The 11674-nt window shown below is 40.7% G+C and overlaps 2 pseudogenes; both read right to left on the bottom strand.

Annotated features, from left to right (window-relative positions):
* Positions 1–6295: 6295 nt before the first annotated feature.
* LOC120590880 (uncharacterized) lies at positions 6296–6414 on the bottom strand (annotated as a pseudogene).
* A 5144-nt stretch (positions 6415–11558) lies between these two features.
* On the bottom strand, positions 11559–11674 carry LOC120590480 (uncharacterized; annotated as a pseudogene).

Below are 11674 nucleotides of genomic sequence, written 5' to 3'. Positions count from 1 at the left end.
TTAAAATGTAAAAACGGGGAATATATTCATCTGGTTCAAAAAGCAAAACAATATAAAAAGCCATCTAATAACAAGTCTCACTCCTATCCCTTTCCCCATCTGTCTCACCCTCCCCACCTCTCAACCCACAGATAATCACCATTTTTTTTTTTTTTTACTTCTTAAATATCCTTCTTTATGGCAAAGTATAACTATGGAAAGGCTTATTTATTTCTTTAGGGGAAGGGATTCACAGTTGTTGCTCCCCAGATATTGAATGCGTTTTCATTCCCACTTACCCTCAGGGTGAGGTGATTTCTTGAGTGGCCAGATTTTTTTGGACTTAAGATCTGACAAGTACCAGTGAAGAGAGCCTCCACGGTTCTCGTCTTGGAAGATGTGAAAGCCATTGTCATTGCAGCTAGACCTTGTCTTTCCCCAAGTCCCCAGGCCCTGTCTCACTCCTGGAGGAAGGCTTTGCCTCCTACTTCATGAGACTTCCAAGAGACCCTGTGCCTGGCCTCCTCACTTCAGAGCCCCTTTGTACCTTCCCCACCCTGCCCAGGGCTCGCTCCTCCACGGGGCTTGCATGTTCAAGATCTATGGGGCTACCTCTCTGCATTTAGACACGCTTGACTTCTCTTTCTCTTTCCTCAGCTCTTTTTTTTTTTTTTTTTTTACTGGCCCCTTTGTCCTCTTCTTGCCATCATAGTTCTCCAAAGACTAGTCACTTAGATTTCTTCACTAAAATTTAATTCACATCTACAATGTGTAAATGTGCTAGATGGAGAGTCAAAGATGAAAATGATGTGGTCCCTGCCTCTAAGGTTCTTAAGCTCAGACCTAATTAAGAGAAATAGAATGAGATACAGGCTGTGGTGCAACGAGGCTGTGTTAGTTACAGGTGTGGTCTAACCAGGTTTAGCACAGAAGGGGAGTTGTTATTTCTGGAAATGAGGATGATCGGCACCATTTATTGAGCCCTCCAGGGGCTAGAGCTTGGGATATTAAAACCCTGATGCTGCTTCCCTGGTCTAAGTTGGTTTTCTTTTCTCTAGTCTTTTGCCTTCTGCCACCTGTTTAGATTCCATTCCTTTCTGAAGCCTTCCAAGACAGACCTTTTCCTGATCTAACCTTCTCAGGTATCACTCCATGAGCCAAACCACCTTACACCCATCAAAAACAAACCTGTGGGCCTTCCTTCAGAGCGCTGTGTTTGCCTCCCAGGATGGCAGCATGCTCATATGAATATAATACATTTTTCTTAATGGCCCTTCCCAACTATTTTTAGCTACATTTCACTAAAGATTTGGAAAAGCAAGTCTTTTTTTTTTTTTTAATTTATTTTTATTTTTTTATTTTTGGAAGAGTTTATTTGAGCCAAATTGATGACATATGCTGGGGAGCAAGATCTCATATGTTCCTGGAAAGGCAATTCTTTAACATAAAGGGATTCCAGGTCACAAATATGTTTTGAAGATTAATGAATGACAAAGTAGAACAGTTCTGAAGTGGGTAGACGAGTAGATGGAGGTTTTGGGGCTGGTGAAATGCCATATGAAAAGCAGTAAAATGAAAAATGCCACATAACAATATTACCTGGTGATGGCTTAAAACAACATGCATGCATTATCTTTCAGTTTCTGTGTGTTAGGAATCCAGGCAAGATTGAATTCTCTGCAAGACTGAAATCAAAGGCTGGGTTCTCATCCGAAAGCTCTGCTGGGAAAGGATCTGCTTTCAATACATGTTTGCTGGCAAGATTCAGGTCTTTGCTAGATGCTAGACTGATTGCCTCAGTTTATCGCTAGCTGTCAGCCAGAGGCCATCATCAGTTCCAAGTTAATTGTTAGCCAAAGGCTGCCCTCAGTCACTTGCCAGATAGGCCTCATCAACATGGTTGCTTACTTCATCAAAGCCAGCAAGTATAGCGTCTACCAGCATCTTTCGTAACGTAATCACGAAGTGGTATCCTGTCACCTTTGCTATATTTTCTGGGTTGGAAGCACATTACAGGTCATACTCAAGGGGAAAAGGTTACACAAGGGCATGAGACCACAGGTGTGTGTCATAAGGGGCCATCTTAGAGTCTGACCCAGCATCTCTGACGTGGGCATTTCTTTTCTCATTATACAGGTGAGGAAAAGGAAGATGAGCATATTAAGTAACTTGTCCAAGGGCACTTAGGTAGAAAGTGGTAGAGAAGAAATTCCAAGCATGGCCTCTTGGAGTTGAAGCTCATAGCCATTGTGTTACACTAAGGTAAAGTGAGGGTGTTCAGCCTGGATCAGAGAAGACTCAGATGTAGGACTCCTATTGACAGTCTTCTGGACCTTGGGTCACCACATGAATGAAGGTGTAGATAGAAATAAAATCAATACTCGGAATTATTCGGATAGGTTTAATTTCAAATAAAGGACTTCTAGTATTTACAATGACCTGAATAGAATGAGCGGCTGCCTCCCGAAGTGGCCAGTTCCCTTCATTACCTAGGTTCAACCAGCATCCATGGCAGAAGGAACCCAGCCCAGGAAACTGGAGGGGACCCCACCATTAGATGGGGGTCTGCTGGGTAAGATTTCAGATCTCCGAAGTAAAGAGTCTGTATTTCTTAGAGGATATTAAGTGTGGTCATTGAAGAACCCAGCAGAGAAAATATCCTTCAACTTCACCTGGTTTATAAATCTATCCGGATCTGAAGCTCTGCTGGAGAGGCCCTGAGAATGCCCTTCTCTTCCCCACTGGCAGTCTTTTCAGGGAGTAAAGGTCAAGAGGATGGCAGCACTTGTTCCCATGTGAAGTACCTTCTGAGGGCTTTTTCTTAGAGTTTTATTATCCCAACTATGCAGATAAGGAGACTGACCAACCAGGGAAGAGAAAATGGAGGCCACTGTCCAGTTTCTCTTGGCAGGTCACACTCTGTTCTTTCCTGCTTGCAACAGCTCCCAGTGATAGTGGATCCAAGCCAGTCATGTGATGCCAGAGCCTTGTCCATCTGGAAGCTTCAGACCAATGAGCTGAAGCGACCACCTCACCTCACTATTTCCTGCCCCTAGAACAAACGCCTTGTCTCACTGATAATTCTTTTGTGTGTACCTAAAATTGTGCCAAACTTTATCAGTTTTGGTACAATGTGTGTAACTTTGTACCAAACTTTGTACAAAGTAACTTTGCATAACTATTATAGATAATAAAGCTGCTTTCATTTATTTATTGTTTTTGCTGAAGAAATAAATTCTATTACTTCCTCTATGAGTTTCTGACATAAAGTCAGACAGATCCAAATAGCGGTTTTTATATCATCATATTAATCCTGCTGAACGAATTTGGGGCTGAATTCCTCTGGGGGTGGGGGCAAGGGCCTAGAGGTCAAAACTGTCCTTTAGAATCCTAGTTCGGCTGATGCATGATTAACGCCTTACTTGTTGCTCATATTTTCTTAAGCAGAAGTGTAACTTGAGGATAACTCTGTGTGTACGTGTGTGTACTGTGGGGGTTGGGAGTGGGCCTCCATTTTTTTGGCTTTTCCCCCACTGTACCCATTAGCCTCGCTTATTTACTTTCTCCTTGTGCCTCTGGGCCTTTGAGCCTGTCAATGCCCTTTCCAGGAAAGCCTTGTCCATTTTTCTCATTTAGCGAACAAAGCACCAATGAGGGCATTGGGAAATCTGGCTCCAGTCCCGATTCTGGAATTGATGTGCTGGGTAGCATTGGTCAAAGCACATGGCCTTTTTGAATATATGTTCCTGATGTGTGTCAGGAAATACAGTATCAACCTTCATGTCGTTGATAGGTGCTGTGACTTTAAGCGAAACAATATATAGTGAGACCAATTTTACCATAGGCTAATTGATATAAACAATCAGCAAGCATATCAATGTTGTAATGAAATGACGTTGACTCAAACCAAACCCACCTGGACAGTGGCAAGGCCTGCCTGAACTACTTACCCTGCTGGGTAGCTGTTGGCATTAAATGATATAAAGGAAGTGAAAGCAGGATTATTTCTTGACTCCTGTCCACTACTGATGCCCAGACCAGAGCCTTTGGAGATAGTCCAGCCCACCGTGGCTGCTCGACTGTGATTTGTCACTTACTTAGCCTTATACTGTTTTGCTAATGTATGATCTATTTATGTGTGTGCTTTATCTACTCTTCTTGTGCATAAGCTCTTTTTCTGCTCCTTTGAAACCTTTCAAAGTCTCGTGTCATGTCTTGATCATAACTGGTTTAGTCTGTATTTGTGGATTGACTGCTTAATTGAAGCTGGGGTCCATGGAAGGAGACTTGTTTTAAAGGGACCACCCATTGCAAGGACCTGAGGTTTGAGATCATTTTATGCCCTCTTTCATGGTAGAATGAAGAATGAATAACACAGGCGGAATGAATTATTCAGTGTGCCATGAGTTAGAAAGGGAGGAAAAAAGAGGATATCTATACATGTCATTTTCAATCATCTTGACTTGAATTGCCTCGTCTTTTTTGGTTAAACAATGAAAGCTGGGAGAAAATGTTCAAACTTATTACTTGGTTCTTTGCGACGAAGTAACTAGCCGATTGTCCTTTCTACTCAGCAGAATTTGCTGGCCCCGGATGCCATGACTGGTAATTGAACTAATGCAAATAGGATCATAGCCTGAGAGAAAAGAGCAGCCTGGCAACATCTTTACTTTTGCCTTGTTGGTGAAATCTCATTCACAAAGAAGACATGGAAGAGAAAAGACTTGAAGAGTGGGAGAGGGAAAAGAAAAGAAAGCCAGATGGCGAGGAAGGGCCAGAAGGACACAAAGGAACTGATCAGTTAATGCACATCTCAAGTGTCCATGGGAGAATAGGCAGGGCTTGCCCCACAGGTGGACAGACTTGCCTTCCTCCAAGCTCTGCCCCCAGGGTGAGGTCAGTGGCCATTGCCTGCTCTTTTCCACCAGGGAGCAAAAGTCCCCTCCCCACTGCCTTTGCACAAGTCTGGACTCAGAGGCTCCCTCCGATCTGCAAGTCAGGGTTTTCCAGGGAAATTACATGTATATATATGTAGTTGTAGGGACCAAATGCTAGAAATTAAAGTAGGATTCTTTCTTGACTCTTGATTATTTCTTGACTCCCCCTTTCTCTCTATATATATTTGTGTGTGTGTGTGTATGCATATATATATATATGAGTACACATATATGAATACATATATACAGTACATGTATATGAGTGGAGATAGCAGCCAATGCATGGCCAGCTTAATGTCTCTGCATGTGTGTGTGTGTGTGTGTGTATGGCCATGTGTATGTATGTAGCAACCATGTGTTAGAGAGAGAGAGAGAGAGAGAGAAAGAATTGACTCACACAATTGGGGAGATTGCTAAGTCCAAAATCTGCAGAGTAGCTGGCAGGCTGGACTCTCAAAAAAAAGTTGCAGGTTGAGTCCAAAGGCAGTCTACTGGTAGAACTGACTCTCCTCAAAGGATTTCAGCCTTTATTTCTCTTAAGCTTTCACCTGATTGGATAAGGCCCACTCACATTATAGAAGGTAATCTGCTTTACTCAAAGTCTACTGGTTTACCTGTTAATCTTCAAAGAATTATCTAGAATAATGTTTGACCAAGTATCTGGGTACCTTGACCTATCCAAGTTGATACATAAAACTAACCATTACACCTGGGAAGGGAAGGCAGAGCTGACCTTGGAGGGAGGAGAATGGCAGAGTGGCTTCTCCCCTCCCCTCTTTCCTAATGTTATTTATTTATTTATTTGCTTATTTATTTGCTTATTTGTTTATTTATTTATTTATTTATTTATTCAAACAGGAATACAGGCACATAGTAAACAATTGGAAAGGTCTAGAAAGGCATATAGTGAAAGGCGAGTCTGCCTCCCAATCTTAACCTGTTTCTTGGGAATTCTTTCAGAGATACTATGTGACTACCTAAGCGTGTTCCCATAAAAAGTGACACATTCCACACACTTCACACTCTAGACATTGCTTTTTTCCACTTAAGAAAAATTAGAGTTTTTCTATATCGGCTCACATTCTTTTTAATTGCCACGTAGTAGTCCACGGAGCATTGAAGCAATCTCTTAGTGATGCTCACGTAGGTTGTCTTCAATCTGTTGCTCTCTTTTTTTTAATATTTGTTTTTTTAAAATTAATTAATTAATTAATCAATTAATATGAATGTGATTAATATTGAATATGAATGCTATTGCCTCTGAAATAAGCTTGGAAAAATATACAGGCTCTCTTCAACAAAGAGCAAGCCTTGAATAGCATTCATATTCAATATTAATTGATCAATCAATCAATTAATTAATTAATTTTAAATGCCTAGGAAGACAACACCTGGTCTTCCTAGGTGGAATCCCATCCAAGTACTAACCAGGCCCGAAGCTGCTTAGCTTCCGAAATCAGACGAGATTGGGCACGTTCAGGGTGGCATGGCCGTAGACTCAATCTGTTGCTCTTGAAAACCATGATGCAACAAATGTCTTTACACATGTGTTCTTGAAGCAGCCTTTTCCCTACTAAGGCCTGTAACTTCCCCAATGCATCTTTTAGGTAAGCTCGATAAATTTTTTCTGACATGGTCCTCATCCCTCCAGGTCACACACTGCTTTCATTCAACCTTTCTGTGTAAAGTTACTGCCTCTCCTGCAAGCTCGAGCCCTCTGTCCAATAAAAAGTTAATCTCCTTCTGGTTTTCTGAGACTCCACTCAATTGGACAGTGTCTGCCTGTGGGTCTTTATCCCACACCAAACATGCTTCTTTGCATTCAGCCAGGCTTGCTCTTTGTTGAAGAGAGCCTGTATATTTTTCCAAGCTTATTTCAGAGGCAATAGCATTCATATTCAAATTTCTCTTGGCACTTGGCTGTATTCAAAGTGACTGAAGAGAATAAATTGTAGCCAGACAGGCCTTACAATCCTCTTGCCTAGTGGAGGGTTTTGTTAGCTGTAAATCCTGTCACCAGGCAGGCAGACACCCTCATTGCTCCACTGTGAGTCTGGTGGGCGACGGTGAAGGTCTGGCCATCTCTAGACCCTGGAAATAAGTCCTAGCGCCCAAGGGTCCTGATAGTGTGCTAAGAGACGGGTAGCAGGAACTGGAAGAGGTGACAGAAATCAGACTGCTGGGAACAGATGAGGACTTGAAGGCAGTCAGTTCTCTGAAAAACGTGTTGTGGTCTGCACCCATCATCCCAGTGGTCCTGAACCATTTAGGGGTCAACAAACCCCCTGTGCTCTTCTTCCCAGAAAAATGAACACATGTATAGACACACTGTATTTTTGATACATGGTATGTTTTGTTTGGGGTGGTGTGGGGAGAGGGTCTGCTGAGCTAAGAGTCAATTAAGATGATGCCTATGAACTTTTTCTGTCAACATACTGTACAAATGCCAGACATTATTATTTTCTTCTCCAGGAGTGCTCAGATCGAAACGTTCCTCCACTAACCTGTCTTTAGCTGTACTGGCTTCAAAATTGTTATGTTTCTGGAAGGCGCTCGTTGCGATATGAGGGCTGAGTACAGCTCCCTTTTCTAAAAGAAAACTGGGTTTTCCCGATTCACAGATCCGAAATGTTGACATGATTAAAGTTACTGTAGCTACCGAAAAACTTCACTCTTCTCACATGGGCTGACATTCGTCCAGGGTGAACCGGCCACACGAAGAGCTCTGACCTGGCCTTTCTTTGGCTGGTTCAGTCTGGACCCACCGAGCATTTCAGAATAGACCCAACAGAACTGGAATCAATGGGCGCAAGATAGGAAAGGGCTTATTTTACCACTGTGAGCAAGAACTTTATCTTCCTATTAAGCTTAAAATATATGTAATATTATCTCTTCTTACTTTACGAAAGTAAAACTTGTTCACTTTAGGAAATACAGACAGACAATAAGAAGAAAATAAAAATCACCAACAATCTTAATCCTCAGAATGTTAATATATTATATTTTTGGTGTATGATCTCTCTCTCTCACAAACACACACATACCTACACACTCACATGTCCACGCCCTATATACATTTTACTGATTATTCTACTATGCCTCCTGCTTTAGTTCTGTTTATTTCTCTTAAAAATATATAAGAATTTTCCAACAACCCAAATGGTATAGCCACGGAACTGGCTGCCTCAAAATCAGTGGGGCCCAACTATGGAAGTGTTTAAGCAGAGGTTTGACGTGGGTACTGTAGAAGAGCAGTTAGACTAGAAGCTTTTTAAGGATTCCAAGCGCTGAGTTGCTGAACTCTTAGGCAGGTGGCAGCTGGCTCCCTTCTGGGCTCACCCTCCTTGGTAAGCTTCACAATGCCTGTCCTGGCTCTCCCTGGAGGCCATCTAAGGCCAGACAACAGGAAATCGGCATTCTCCACTACTCCCCTACCTGCAATGTTACCACCCCATGGATAACTGGCTGACTTGCAAAGGCTGTCATTAGTGGAACTGTTTACTTTCAAGCAATGATCTAATTGGTGTTTTTCTTAATAAAATAGAAGGGTATTTTACCTCTATTCTATTGCTGTCCTACTGTGGACACTGGAGTTTTTATTTAGCTGGTTGTGTGTGTGTGTGTGTGTGTGTGTGTGTGCGCGCGCGCGCCCCACACATGCACGGGTACATGTGCCCAAATCATCCTACTGCAATTATTTCCTCACATTCAAACCTTCTTGCACTGATGCATGCTTCAGTAAGTCGGCAAATGCCTTGGTTTGCAGTTACATCCTGAGAATTAGGTTAGTCAAAATATGTGTCACAAAGGAATCTGACCTTTAGTTTATCAACTTAATTTAATTTTTAGGTTTTAGTTTATGAAATATTTCAATAATACATAAAAATACAAGAAATATAATTGACCTTTATATATCTCATTCACTTTATTTAACAGATGTATGATAATTTGCTGTATGTATTTCAGAACTCTTTCCTTTTATAGGAAATAAAATATTAAAGACCAATATTCTCATCTCTTCTTGCTCCTTCCCTTCAGGTTAACCACTGACCTGAAATTGCATATTTTCATACTTTACTATATATGTGAATATGGCCATAAATAGTATGCGAAGTTTTTGTTTGTTTGTTTCTTTTTAAGATTTATTGAATGGCATCATACCATTTATTGAATGGCATCATAACACTGTGGTTTGGAAATTGATCTGTGTTGATCAATGAAGTTCTCACTGATTCACTGTCAACATTATATAGTGTTCCATAGTATAAAATGGTACAATTTATTCATCCATTTTCCTAACAGGACATTTAGGTTGTCTCTTCTCCCACTTGCTATTGCAAATAAGGCTGCAGTGAAATTCCATGGACTTGCTTCCTTCCTTGTGAGAATATTCTTAAGGTATGGATCTTGAAGTAGAATCAAAGGTTCATAGGGTGTGGCACTTCATTTTATAGGTGAGAATAAAAGACAATTTACTTGTTAGTTTAGTTATAGTTGATAGTTATAGTTAGTTATAGTTTAGTTATGTCAGTGATAAAATATACATAACAGAAAATTGGACCATTTTAACAATTTTTAAAGTGCGTAGTGACATTAAGTGCATTCACATTGTTGGGCGACCATCACCACCATCCATCTCCAGAACTTTTTCATCTTCTCCAACTGAAACTCTGTACTTATCTAATAATAACTCCTCACTCAACCCACCCCCTAGTCCCTTGTTCTGATTTTAAATAGAGGAAGTCACTATTATTCCTTCATTCATTCTGTAAACATTTATTGTATACTATTGTGTTTCAAATAGATAACTAGGTATATAAAATTTAGTTCCCACCATCAAGAAACTCCCATCTTAGCCAAAGGCAGACACAGGAATAATTATATATGGAACAAGTGGTAGAATCTAAGTGCAGGGAGAGATCAGAGGCAGAGCAATGAATTCAGGGGTGAGAGTGAGACGAGATGAGATGGGAGATACGAAAGTCCTTAGAAAGGAACAAAATTTTAAGCTGAACTTTGAAGTATGAAATAAGATTTTCCCATGATTTTTCTAATTTTTTCAAACACTTATTGAAATAATTTGTTTTTTGTCTGCCTTTGATGTATAAATATGGCGGCTTATAAATTTCATTGTCTTAAACCATGCTTATATTTCTAAGTTGAATGTACCTTGTTTGGTCATTATCTATTGTCTTTTTTAATGCACTGTTGAGTTTTATTTGCTAATATTTTACTTAAAATACTTGAAACGAGATGTTTATTGCTTTCTTTCTTTTCCTTTTTTTTGCATTTCAATCTTTGTCAGATTTGCTATCAGTGTTATTCTGACTTTGTAGAAAGAATTTTGACTCTGTCATTCTTTGTCTGGCTCTGAAAAAGTTTAGTTTCAGAGTTTATTCATGCATTTATTCAACAAGTATTTATTAAGTCCTGGTACTGGGAATACAGCAATGATCTAAATACACAAAAGTCTCTTTTATTCTATTGGGGAAAGGCAGATGGTAAACAAATAGGTAGTTAAAGTTTATGATAGGTCAGATGTTGGTAAGTATTACAGAGAAAAATAAAGCAGGGGAGGGAGATAGGAAGAGCTGGCAGGGGTGGGAAGGGTTGCAATTTTCAATTGGGTGATCAGGGAAGCCTCACGAATTAATGCAGAGAGGTAAAGGGAAGGTCTTGCAGAGCCTGGTACATTACTATAAAGACTAATCTTTACCATGAATGAGTTGGAGTGTCATTGGAGGTTATTTGGGGTATTTATTTCAGGTGAAAGATGGTGGTGGCTTGGACCAGGGTGAGAGTAATGGAGGTGATATGCGGTGGTCAGATTCTGGATGAATCTAGAAGGTGAAACCACAGGAATTGTTAGATACTGGAAATGGGATAAGGAAAAAAAGGAAGAAGTCAAAGCTGATTCTAGTTTTTGGCCTGAGTGGCTGGAAGGATTACTTTGCCATTTATTGAGACTGGGAAGACAGAGGCCAGAGTAAATTTGGGGGGAAGATCAGCAATTCAGTTTTGAACATGGTACGATTGAGATTCCTTTTAGAGATCTAAGGTGATAAACAAGTCTGGAGTTCAGGGACGAGGTTGAAGTATATTTGAGAAACACATACAGATGACTTTGAAAGCATAAGAGTAAATGAGATTATCAAGAAAGTGATTTTAGAGAAACAAAGGGGAAAAAGGCCATAGATGAACCCTGGGGCACTCCATCAATAAGAAGTTATTCAGCAAAAGAGACTGAGGAGGAGAGACCAGTGAGCGAGGAGGAAAACCAAATGAATGTACAAAGAGGAAGAAGTAGCTGTGACAGGGTAAGAGGAGGGCTGAAGATTGACCTGCTGTGTGGAGGCCAATGGTGCCTTCGATGAGAGAGGTTGTGGTAAGGTGTGGTGCTCCAGAGGAAATGGGAAGAGAGGGATTGGAATCAGGCAGCACAGAGAACTCTTTGGAGGAATTTTACTGTGAAGGGCAGCAGAGAAATAAACTGAGTTTGAAGAAGGAAATGGGGTTGATGGATTTTTTTTTTTTATGTCTGTAAGCTTATTTTCTGGAGATTTTTCTCTTTCTTTCTGAGATGCTTTGTCACCTTGGCGATTCATGGTGTTTTCTATTTTTTATTTTATTTTTTATCATTTATGCCTACTGCACCTGATCTTCTTAGGTGGTCTCCCATCCAAGTACTAACCAGGCCCGACCCTTAGCTCCTGAGATCAGATGGGATCAAGCTTGTTCAGGGTGGCATGGCCGTAGAC

Source organism: Pteropus medius, unplaced genomic scaffold (assembly GCF_902729225.1).
Source record: "Pteropus medius unplaced genomic scaffold, Ma_sr-lr_union100, whole genome shotgun sequence".
In the NCBI taxonomy this organism is placed as follows: Eukaryota; Metazoa; Chordata; class Mammalia; order Chiroptera; family Pteropodidae; genus Pteropus; species Pteropus medius.
This window is presented reverse-complemented; position numbering and strand designations above follow the sequence as displayed.